This window comes from Siphateles boraxobius, unplaced genomic scaffold (genome assembly GCF_051911475.1).
Source record: "Siphateles boraxobius isolate OS27281-9 unplaced genomic scaffold, OSU_SipBor_1 26, whole genome shotgun sequence".
NCBI classification, from domain to species: domain Eukaryota; kingdom Metazoa; phylum Chordata; class Actinopteri; order Cypriniformes; family Leuciscidae; genus Siphateles; species Siphateles boraxobius.
The window spans coordinates 4,933,777-4,947,500 of record NW_027508876.1 but is presented as its reverse complement, the minus strand read 5'-3'; positions in this window follow the sequence as shown (position 1 = coordinate 4,947,500).

Below are 13,724 nucleotides of genomic sequence, written 5' to 3'. Positions count from 1 at the left end.
ATTATGCATGACACATTTGAATTGTTTATTAAAAAAATAGTGTTTTCTGTAAGTGTCGACTGCAAAGATAAAGTTAACGATGCTGACTCGCCATCTTCGCAGTGAACGCGCCTATAGAGAGAAATGCACACTTCGAATTAACCTATACATAAGTAGAGAGCAGCCCATTTCTGCTCGTTTTTAATTATTTTGTTTAAAAGTACAAATTTCAAGCTTTCTATAGATATACTTCTCATGTATGTGAGGCAAGTATCTTATACGCTGAGTTTCGTTGATTAATAAGACGCGCTCCAGTTCACACGCCCACGCCTCCGTGTCCTGCATATCTACTATTTTTGCTTCTTATTTATTATTCCAGGCAATTTGTTGATAAAACATTGATTAAAATGAAGATACAATTTATACTAAACGAAATTCACTTTAAAGAAAGGCTTTCTACAAAACAAAACTTAATAATGGTCAAAATCATGAGCCATTCCAAATGTTTTCTGATATATTGGGCATCTTATGATCATATCTGACTCATCTCATGCGGTTCCCTTTTCAACATAGATGAAATAAATAAAACCATTATATTATGAAACATAAATATAAAACGTATGTTTAGTTGATTTTTTTTAACTTATATTTAAGCGTCACACCGCTCCGCTTTGCGCACGTGCTCTGGTGTGTGGTCTATACATGCATGTGTGCGTGATGTGATGGAGGGGTGCGATTTTCGAATAATAATTGAATAATACCCAGCGATCTTCGATTATTATTTTTGCTTGAAATGCCAATCCCTACTGGTAACGTATTAGGCGTTTGTCAACAAAATGGTGCGGAGAGATACACCTTTTTCGTTGGATGCTTCAGTTTTAGCGCAGCTAACCAAAAACGTCTACTCTCTGGCATTGAATGTAGCTGATACGAACCGGACATAGCTACGCATTCTCTCCTTTTTATCTTATGCTCAAAGCATCCAGTTTCTAAAAAGTTTTTTTATCTGCTTTCATTTGTTAAAACAACCAACAACAGCACATGTAGAGCCTGAACTCATTCTCTCACTGCTAATACAGTACGAACCGGAAGTAGGCAACCGGAGTCGTCGTCATGGCGCGCGCATTGTTTTATAGCAGAATAAGGTGGATAGTTCAATACTGCTTGCAGTTCCGATGTTGCTAGGCAACCACAGACAGCCTGCAGTAACTCAGCCATACAATGTCCAATCTGCCCCAAACTTCACATGTTTGATAAGAGTCCTGTCCTGAACACATGACCATACTCCTATTTGGTTATAGCAATAGCGCCACCTGCTGGTAGCAGGAAGTGTGCAAATACAAATCCTTTGACATAGTCCTCCTATATTTATTATCATTACATACTGCCCACCGTGCTCTGTTTTCTTAAAACCGCCGGGTGGTGATGGCACGGGTGTGAAATTTACATCTGATATGGGTTTCTGAATTGGGTGGGGCAAATGGGCAAAAAGTTGGGCAAACAAATATTTCGACTAATTGCCCCTGGCGCTACGTTTCACGTACGTGGACTAAATTCGGTACATACATGTAATAACCCAATACCTACTAAAAAGTATCTTGGAGCATAGCCCTAAACACAACTGGAAGTCTGCCATTTTGTATTTTCCTCTCTGATTTTTGTGCAGTTTTTGCCATTTTCAGGCTTCGTACTTTAACAAACTCCTCCTACAGTTTTTATATGATCCTCTTCAAATTTGTCCTGTCCTGTCCTGTCCTGAACCAGGGCCGGATTCAGCCAGCCCCACTAGGGGGTGCAGGTAGAATAACAGGGGGGGTAAGTCATTTAACGGAACATTTAAATTTGACAAATATAGTGATATGATTTATATTGTGATATATATCGACATGGCCAGAAATGAAAAAATATATTGTGAAATGAAAAAATCCTATATCGCCCAGCTCTAATCTATCAGCTCCTTTGATCCATTTGATTTGTGTTATAGGTTTTATGTTGGATGCCCTTCCTGACACTACCCTCTGCATTTACCCGGGCTTGGGACCGGCACAAATAGGACACTGGCTTGTGCCCTGTTGAGGCTGCATTTATCTTTTGTTTTTGTTTTTTTGTTTATCTGTCTGTCTGTCTGTTTGCCTTCCTGTCTGTCTGTCTTGTCTGTCTGTCTGGCCTTTCGTTTTTTATTTCAATCTTTTTTGGGTTTGTTTTTTTTTCATTTCTTTAGCTCTGTACACAGCATGGCTTATATCAGCCATTATAGCATCAGTCGTCTGCTTTTCTGTGCAAAAGTCCTAACAAATGCGTCCATATCCAGACCTGTTGTTATGGCCTTCTCGTGAGCCAGAATAACTAAATTTCTTTTTCTCTCATGTTGCATAGTGCGGCGGAAGGGAGTAAGAACACGAGACCATGTGGAGAAAGAGCTCTCGCATGATGCAGATGATATTCCAATCACAAGTGAGGTCACATGCATGCTATGGAGCTGAGGAAAGGCATTCTTATACCCGTGTAAATATGTGCAAATGGTGGAGAGGTCTACAAACTCTACGTTCTCATCATCATTAGGCTTTTTGAATTCTTTTTCCAACATTATTTTTGCGACAAGAATCTCATTGGAAAGTTTGTCACTGTCACTTTTTGCCATTTTTTGCAGAGGACTTAACATGGCAACATCCAGAAAAGAGGGAAATTGTGGTTGAAGGCAATTAACTGCTTTCATGAGATCCAGATTGCTTTTGGAGAATCTTGTCTCCATCTCTACAATGGTGATGTCCAAAATGTTGAGCTCTCTTCAGAGCCTGGCTAGGAGTCATGGAGTCTTCTGCATGCCCTACAGTGGACGTAACAACGCTACCCTACGAGCAGTGAGCTCATTGTTCTTTTTCTATTAGCAAGTGGTGCAGGGATGCTGGTTAATGTCTCACTCTCCTCATCTCTCATCTGCTTCAGAGCCTGCAGAGATGCACTGACTACTTCTGAAGCACAGCACAGGTCAACAGAATGAGCCTGCAGCATAGCATTTGCAGACTTCAAGGAACCCAGAACTTTAAGGAAGAATTTTCCTATTTCAAAGAAATGATGCCTCCTTAACATCATCAACAGCCCTGATGCCTCTGTACAGATATCAACAGCAGCGGCTCTGTCCTCTGTAACCTCTGACAGGATACTCAGAATAGCATCCTGATTCTCCACAAGACACTTGGTCACATCATGGTGGCTTGTCCACCTGATCTCCAACAGTCTTTTAAGGGAGGGAACATTATAGTTCTTTGACACATAATGACGGTGAAAAAAAGAGTGCAGTGATCCTGATAGATCAAAAAAGATTTTTGCACACGGCTCTCCTTGCATTCCATGGAACACGGCCAAGTGCAGCTGGTGGTTATAGCAGTGGATATAAGGAATATCCTTCCCTACCTTCTTTTGCAATAAGGCCTGAACCCCACCCCTGACCCTACTCATGACAGAAGCTCCATCATAGCACTGACTGATAATTTCAGCTGCACTATAGCCTGAGTCAGAAAGATGCTCAAGAATTTGTGTGGTAATAAATTCAGCATTTAACTGACTGAGGTCAAGCAGGCCAATCAGGTGTTCCTCTGGAATGCCTTTACAGACAAATCTAACCATGATTGACAGATTCTCCACATTACATCTGTCCCTTGTTCCGTCACTTTTGATGCAAAACCCAGCATAATCTGCTTTGTCATAATTACCTTTTATCTGATTTAATACCATTTTGGCCAGTGTTTCAATAATTTCATTTTGTATGTTGTGAGAGGTGTATTTTGCATTTGGTGGGATGTGTTTGTTAATTTCATTAAATTTTGGGTCCTTTGCCAGTGTATAGTCAACCATTTTTAAGAACAGTCCTGCAGAGAAATCATCATCATTTGAACTTTCCACACTGCCACGAAGTGGAAGTTCATTTACTGCTAGGAACTGAACTACTTCTCCAATTGTTTTAATATAATACCTATTTTTTCCATTTGTGTGGGCCCTATTAAATTACAAATGGTCTCCCCTGTGGCCTCTCTTTGGGACATTTCAGACCAGGCTTTTGCATTTTTTATGTGGCATTGACTTGATGCGTGCTTTGAGAGTCCCTTGTCCTTTTCCAATGCAGTTTTCCAATTAGTAAATCCTTTTTTTGTGAAAAGCAAATCCCTATCATTGTTCCCCCCAAATTTCTGACACGGGAAACAAAAGCACGCATCAAGCTTTGCTGAATATTCGAGCCATGGTCTCCCACGATACCAACCTGGGCAGAATGAGCGGGAGCTCTTGACAAAATTACGTTTGGGGAAAACCAGAGCTATGGGTTGTGAAGGTGCTTCAGCGTTTAAGCCTATATGTTGTATTCATCCGCAACAGCCACGGATGGGCTGGGAACGACGGGGGATTCGGTCTCTGCTGCAGTTAATGCCCTAGCAGCCTCGTTGCTGCTGCCAGTGCTAGTTTTAGCAACCAGAAATCGGCGCATACTTGACTCGTCACTCGGTGCAAATTACAAGAGAAAGCGATAGAGAGATATGGAGGGAATGAGAACACGCTTACAGAAAGAGTAACCAAATAATTTCAGAGACTGACGGCGAAGGAAACTCAAAACAGGGGCTGAGCTCAGCTGACGACAGTGTGTCTGCTTGCTCCGCTCTGCAGTGACTGACTGAGACGTGAAGCTCAGCAGGTTCACCACAAGCCGGTGAAGCGGCCATGCCCTCCCCATGCATCTACCAATCAGTAGCTACTTTGAATGAGGGATAGAGAGCAGAGAGCGCTCACTCTGACCATTTTTCTTGAAATATTTTTTAAATTTGGCATCTTTGCATGCCATCACGTTTGGGGGGGCAGTCACGGCATTTGGGGGGGCATTGCCCCTCCTTGCCCATGCCTATATCCGGCCCCGTCCTGAACACAAGACCATGCTCATATTCGGTTATAGTAATAGCACCACCTGCTGGTAGCAGGAAGTGTGCTAAAAATAAATGACTTTGACATAGTCCTCCGGCTTAAACATGCTCGAAAACTCGAAACTTTGCACACGCTTCAGAAGTGGTAAAAATTTCCGTGTGATGTGGGTTTCGGCATTGGGTGGGGCAAATTACTTTTACATATTCCCCCTATATTTACATACTGCCCACCGTGCTCTGTTTTCCTAAAGGCGCCGGGTGGCTGTGTTTGATAAAAATCCCGCCCTGAATACATTTACATGACAATATACAGTTATAGTAATAGCACCACCTAGAAACGGGAAGTAGGAAGTGACGTGTTCAACACTGTGATTCAATCTCAGCAACATATTAAATTAGGTCATGAAGTACCAAAGACTTGAATACAATTTATAGATTTCATAAATCTAATGAAAAATATATTACTTTTTAGGTAGATGCTACAAAAAACAAGGGCACTGTAGGGAATCGAACCCCATCCCAGTAAACCAGGAGTACCATTACCAGTGTCTTTTGCTTTTTGAAACTACATTGATAGAAACTACATTGTTATTCCTCTGCTATTATGGTTGTCTGTAAAACGCTTTGAGAAAGCTACTTTTAAAGGCGCTATACAAAATAAATATATTATTATTATTATTATTATTATAGATGGAAAAGCAAAACCTGCATTGGCAACAACATAAGTGTGGTAGCACTGCGCGACTTGAACATTGGTGTAGGAGTGAAATTATAAACCAAATTCAGAAAATTGCACGAAAGGATTAATAAATGTGTAAAGACTTCAGAAACACAAGATTAACCTAATTTCTATTATATAGCCTAACATTTTCATCTCATGATACACACATGAAATGGCACAATCTTAATTCTAATTTTTTTATATGTAGTTATTGTGTAATTGTTTTAGTATGTGAAACAGCAATTGTTGGTTGTCTTTGACCTTTGAATTGAGTTATTATTTGTTAATGTTTTAAAATAAGTCATTTGCTGTCATATGCTAAGACATATGCATGTTTGTTTATCATTTTATCAGATATAACTAGTAAGATCTAATTTACTCTTTTTCCCCAATGGTGTACAAAATGAACGTTTGAATCTTTGTTACAGAAAAATTAGAGTGAGATCAGCAGTATTACATATAGAATTATTTATATGTTTAGCTAATGTTTATAACTATGCAGTTAGTGCAGTTTTGAATTGTTTAGTTAATGTGTATAACTAGTTTTGAATAAGTGTTAACGGAGACAAATATGAATAAATGTTTCAAATGTAGCATAAATGTTGTTGCAATGCAGGAAAAGAAACCATTTTGAAATGAAATTGTATTATGAAAGGTACTGTTTGAATCCAAGTTCTCTTCGTTTCCTTAGTCAAATGAATCTGTTTAATATGTTACACGTACACTTCTACCTTGCAGTGAAAACGCACTGCAATACAGCTATATTTGGCTTAGCAGAGATAAAGTATCCACAGGGATGTGAATTCTCTCTCCACCTCCTTCGCCAAACAAAGCATTTTAAGAAGTAAGTTTCATATGAAAAGAGAAGAGTGCATTACTACAGGTGGTTTGTACGACCCACTCACCTGTGTGTAGCACACTCAAAATTTTAAGAAGTAAAAGTTTAATTTCTACCTTGCAGTGAACACGCACTGCAATACAGCTATATTTGGCTTAGCAGAGATAAAGTATCCACAGGGATGTGAATTCTCTCTCCACCTCCTTCGTCAAACAAAGCTGAACAGTAAAACCTACAAATGGTCAAATTCCCACTCATCATTGTTAAAAGTATTAGATGTAAAAGAACATAAAATACCCTCATGATCACTGAAATATATTGGAAGCACTATTGCTTCTACATTATAATGTTTTGTTTTCACATACACATGATCAATTAATGTGCCTTTTTCTGTTGTGTTTTGTGTTACGTGTTGAACAAACCCTCTGTCTGTCATAAGCTTGCAGATTGTTGAAGATGTTAAAATGTTATCATTGAAATCTCCCATGACAACAGTTGTATTATTTATGGGTTCTAGAAAATCAAGTAATTTGCCTAGATTTCCTTTAAACAAAGACATTGGATATGATGGTGGCCGATAAATAACTCCTATTAATATATTGTGTGTATTGTAGTTACAAACTAAACACTCTAAATTGACATTTGGTACTTGGACAACATTATGTGCCAAATTGTCTGAGGTATATATGCCAACACCTCCATGTTGTTGACTTTGCATTTCAATTAATGTTGGGTTACTGCTACTGTAAGATAAACTTCGTGGGTGACTTTGAAAACTATATCCATTAATTTTTACAGTTTCAAATGAGATATTGTCAGGTAACCATGTTTCAGTAACAGCGATGCAGTTAGGCTGCAAATGCTGAGTACATAAAACCAAATCAGCTAAATGTTGACGTAAACTTTGCACATTCATCAAAAACACACTGAATGCTTGTTTGTTGACTCTGTGCTTTGGAATATTATTAATAAAAAATGTAGGCATGCTTTGAATTGCATCCTTAATGCTCTCTTTACAATATATAGCCTTTTCTTCAAAATCCTGAATAATCAACCCTGACAAACTTCTAACACGACTTAATGCCACATACAGTATGCCTGTCCAGGAGCAAATATTTTATTAAGGGACACTACAGCTTCATCAACAGTAATTCCTTGTACTTTATGTACTGTACAAGCCCAAGGAAGCTTTAGTGGAAATTGTCGTCGCAGTCCACATTTATTACTAACCCTTTCCTCTTCTGGTTTAATACCTGTAGAACCCATTGCAACTGCTGAAGCAAATGCAGAAGATTTTCTCCTTTGTGCACCAACCTGATTGTCATCAAATTTGACATACACTGTTTCAGGGAACTTCGTATCATTGTTAGGATAAACTACGTGTGTTACTGTGCCACACGCCCCATTAACCAAACCAGCCACTACATCTACATTTTTGCACAACATTACACCTTTCCCTATAAGCAGCGTCTCAGCCAAACATGTATTACATGTTTGGCATGATGACCATTGATTTTTCATTTCAAGTTTGCCTGTCTTTTTATTAATTATAAAATCCTGAGCATCTATCTCAAAATTTTCAGGACAAGTTTTAAAAAGCAGCTGAAAATTATGCTCATTTACCTGTTTGTTTGTGGGAAATATGTGTAAAGCTGAGCTAACTTCACCGGTTTCACATTTTTTCAATATGTCTATAAAACTGTTTAACATTGGCGTCACTTTTGTGCGTATTCTAATTCGGTTTAATAACCCTGCAAATGTGTTATCTTTTTGTCTAACTATTGTTTTCAATTCCACAACTGAAAACAGAGTAGACCACAGGTTAATACCTATGTCGTCAACATACAGTGGTTTCCCTTTTACTGGAGGTAATTGAAAAAAATCTCCAACAGCAATTATACTTACATTTCCAAAGGGAGAAAAGTCACCAGTTTGTTTTATCTGTCTGAGTCTACCGTGAATATATGCTAATAGATTGTGATCAACCATTGATATTTCAACAATTATCAAAATCTGCAGATCACTATATTTAGCACGCAAACAATTGAGCTTGTCTTCACCCAAAGGTATGTATGGCAAACGAACATCTATCCCAATGTTAAGTGTTTTATGAATTGTTAATGTGTGCAAATTATATGCTGCAATCCCTGTAATAGCGATTAACAAAACACAAATATTGTCAGGATGACGACACAAGGTTGATAATTACCTCATTGCTTCATACTGAATAGCTTTTATTAAATGGCTTTTTCCTGTCCCTGCACCACCAGTAATAAATACATGTAATGGATCTAGGGTTTTCCCCATTAGCTTATCTAAGCACCATTGTCGAATCTGATAAAAAATAGATAACCGTGTATCATTCAAAGATCGAATTAAGGCCAGACCATCACTTCTGCACATTATATTATTTTTCTTTTCCAAATGTGCAACTTTTTGATTACTTAATGCTAAACCTGGGATATTTTCCACATGTTCTTCCACTAGCTGTTTTTTGTCTTTCATTTCCTCCACACACAGTAAACGTTCTAACTCTAGTTCTGGGCACAGCTTACTCCATCCATCTATTACACCATCACTATAAATTGTATTCTGGATATTATCCAATTCATCTGCATTCATTTCAAACTTCTTTCTATTTAAATCAACAACTGATTTTACTGAATGTCTAGATCCATCACTAAATGTCACATGACCATTTTTGTAAAACTGTTCAAATTTTTCAAAGTTTGGAGGTTTCAGCTGCATATCTACACGGTATGGCAGAAACAACTGCATAATGCTTTGATAAAATGGTTCTGGATTTGCTTCCTCAGAAAAGCGCACATAACGAACAACTGCAGGTTGCGTTCGTGTTCTTTTGGTGATAAAACCACAACCATTGTTTAATTTAAGCGGAGTCTTGGATTTTTCATTTTTACTTAAAACACAATATTCTGATGCAAATGTTGCCATACATATATCATTCAAGTCATTTGGTCTATTCTTATAACGAACTACAGTCATCCACATGTCTTCTGTGGTAAGGTCACATAATGCTGCCTTTTTCCTCAACACATTTAAAGGAAGACTCATTTTTATTACATTGTCTCCTGTTGGCACAAACACAACTTTCCTTGAACATTCCTTCAGATGCATATTTGTTAATCTATACACAGATTCTTGGGCACACACGTCTCTGTTATGCAAGTAAACACTGCCTAGATTTTTTAGTGCATCTTTTGCACTAACATTTCCCTCTTTACGTGCTTCTCTTTGTGCATTTCCTAACAGCAAACCCATCTCCCTTTCCGACTTTGATATATAAGAAATTATATAGACCACACAAGCATATGCATCAACAGCATACTGGATATCTAAATTTGCATTCCAACATTTTAAAAGTGACTTGCTATATTGATTGACCCAAACCTCATTAACCTGTCTTTTCAATACAACATGTGTATTTCGATTGAAGGATTTATATGCGGTCTCAAAAGTTGCTTGATTTATAACTAAATGTTTAAACAAATGTTCTACACTATCATATTTACTATTCTCATCTGAAAGAGCCTTCTTAATTGCTGACAAAATCTCACCTGCCTGTTCTCTTTTCATTTTAATATCTGCCTGACCTTGATTTTCACATGCACATTTCTTTAAATTATCAGTCTTATCTACCTGACACTTACACTTATTTTTTGCATCACTTTTACCACGACATATAAATGTTTGAGCAGATGCTGCTCTGGGAAAGTTAAAACGACAAACGGTGTTTTTCTTTTTACAAATTTTGAAATGTCTCTTTGAATGCTGCTGCACAGATGTCACAATGTCCAATAATGTATCATCCTGTGATGGTAATTCACATGTTACATATTTATTTATCAATCACTGGGGCTTTCTCAATCCAAAACAGGCAATGTACATGAGGTGAACCACGCTGCTGGAATTCCACACGATAAAAGTAATCCTTAATTTTACCTACTGGATGTGCTGAAGACATAAGTACCTCCCTTGAAAAACAATGCCACCGAAAATCAAACCGCAGTGACAGGATTGCAACGCGACAGCTCACACCTGTCTGCCCATTGTAATTCTTCAACCGTCTGTGTTCTTCCTTCCTGTTTCAAAATACTAAACAGAAGATTTTTCCATCGCATATCAGCAGAAGAAAATGAACAAAACCAAGTAGGGACACCAAGTTGTCAAACACAAGCTAGGAGGTCACGTTGTGCTGTCTGCCAAAAAGCTGGGGTACCTCGAATAGGTTTAAGGAAACGATACCCATCATCAAATTCCAACAGTTTCTACAAAGATTCCTCATTGTTCAATACATAATCATCAACTTTTCAGACACACAACCTCCTTTTCCTTTATGCAATGCAATCGATACATTTGAAAAAACTTGTTCAATTTCAGACATGTACTGAGCAAAAAATATATATTCTACATTTTGTGCAATCCTTCCATCAGCGTGTAAAATTCGGTTGTTAAAATACCTAGACAATGTCAAACGATAGTCTCGACATTCATGATATGTATTACATCCCAGTGGGAATAACACTGGAAAGCATTTGGCTTCATTTCCAAGATCAGACATCAATCTTACAGGATTGTTTCCTTCTGCTGGTGCCACATTCAATATATCATCAACATACTGATCAAGAGCTTCCTGACCAATGTCAACAGGCATGAGACATGTGTCCTGGAACATGCAATGTTGCTGTTGGTCATGCAAAAGCTCATCTTCACCAACATCTACAGATGTTACACCACTTTCATCATCTGCATCACTTTCTTTTCCTAAAACTTTGTTATTTTCCCTACAAAACTCATTTAGTCAAACTTCATTAAACTCTACATCTTTATAATGCACATTTATCTGTTTTAAACGATTTTACAGGCAACAAAGATCCTTCCGTACTAGAAAGGGGCAACAAATTAGAAGTCTGCACAATATTAGCAGGAACACATGTTACAGGTCCATGTACTCCATTTTGCCCCCCTTTGGGTAATGCTAACATTTTCATAAACGGTATATGTAAAGCAATCAAATGTTGTTCTAAGCTATTCAAACATGACAATTCTGGTGAAATGGGACCAACTCTCAAACTGTTTGTCGCACATTCAGGTGGCATTACACCTTTATTAAGCTTATAATGGCATGTGCAACAAATCCACAGTTTGCCTCTAGGTGTATCCAGCCACTGACATGGCATTACACAGTTCTTATCACATTTCTGCAAATATTCTTCAGTTATACATTTATCTGAAATCAAAGCTATTCCTTTTCTGTTATAATATTCTCTATTACAATTTAAAACCTGATGTTGAAACAGCAATCGATGGCAAACACAACACACAAAATCAGGCCCATCTTTTACTAAATCCAAAAAGTGCTGCATAAAAAAATCAAACTGTTCTGCTTTCACTTTGATTTGTTGCCTTTTAAATTTCATACCTGCTTTAACACGTTGCTTATGCTCAGGGTTACCACGATACTTTCTTGTACTAATGGCCTTTACATTTTGCTTGTGCACCTGATTTAACCTATATTTCTTTTTGCTCAGGTCCTTTAATTTGTCCTTATGCAATACGTTTTCCTGATACATGTGCCTGCTCATGTGCTTTTTCTTTTCCTTATACACCACATCTTTGTGATACTTCATTTTACAAACATTCTTTTTATTTTCCCTATACATCACATCTTAGTGATACTTATATTTGCTCATGTCCTTTTTATTTTTTTTATACAACACATTAATCTGATATTGAATGTTTTTTTGGAATGCACATTTCCTTTTATTATACTTAGAAAAATAATTATTGCTATTTGAAATACAAATATTTGCAGTCATGTCTGCCCGTCTTATTGAATTCTCTCTACACATGCATGGTTTCTCAGGCAAATTACTGACTTTGCACAAATCAAAGCAAACCTTCTTATCAACCTGTTGGACACATATCACAAGCTCAAAATTATTATTCTCACATTGTTTTAGGTAAATTCCTCCACTTCTCACCACTGTACCCATGCAAATGTACTTGACCCATTTTCCACCATTGCATATAAATAAATCCACTCCTAAAGCATTTGCTGTACCTTGAAATTCTATGTTTGAAGCACAATATCCAACATATTTCATTTGGGACTTGGAAATATATTCTGACATTGAAGCAAAATTTTTTCCTACTAACTTCATATGTTCTTCACTGTGATTTTCCATATACTTGACAACAGCTAGTCTTATCTTCTGGTGACTCTTTTGAGAACCACTAATCACTTGAGCTACTGCTCTGAAAAAACTATTACCATCCTTTACAACTTGATCCGTCTTACAAACAACACCTAAAGACCCATAAACAGTGGGTTCCTGTATATTCTCTCTTTCAAAATTCAAATTAAATGTATTACATAATGTTTGTGCAACTTCTGTAGATAGAGGACTATATGTGAATGTAATTTGATCTGCATTTTCCACAATTTCAACAACTGAATCACTCACAACTTCAACATCTGAATCAACTACAATTCCCGCTGCACAACATGTGTCATTAGGGCCCGAGCACCGATGGTGAGAGGACCCTATTGTTTTTGCTCTGTTTATTATTAGAGCCCGAGCACCGATGGTGTGAGGACCGTCTTGAAATTGCTCTGTTTATTATTATTATTATTATTATTATTATTAGGGGCCAAGCACCGAAGGTGCGGAGGCACCTATTGTATCTGTTCCGGTTCTTATTATTATTATTATCATTATTATACTTTTATTCTATTATTCTAAAATATCTACTTTTTCTAACTCGTCCTACACGGTTTGTCCGATTTTCACCAAAATTGCACCAGATAATCTTCAGGCAGTGCGGACCAAAAATCTTGGAATTCAAGTTGATTCGTAAAACCGTTTTCGATAAACGCACAAAGAAATGTTACGTATCGCTTGCAAAAACAGACGTAAGGCTGTATCTCCGCAACGCTTTATCGTATTGAGACCAAACTTGGTACATGTCATCACAAGCATGACCTGAGGCTACATGCTGCGTTTCGGCGCAGCGCCACCTACTGGTCCGGAGATACAGAAAATGACTATTTTTGCTTATAACTTCTGAATGGTTTGTCCAAAAATCATTAAAGTGGTCTCGTTAGATTCAGGGCTTCACGTCAAGTCGAGCGATATCCAATTTTCCCAGATCGGCCATTTTGGCTGTCGGCCATTTTGAATTATGTGCTAAAATGCTGTATTTTCTGAACGCATGAACGAATTGTTACGAAACTCGGTATGGGTCATCAGTACGA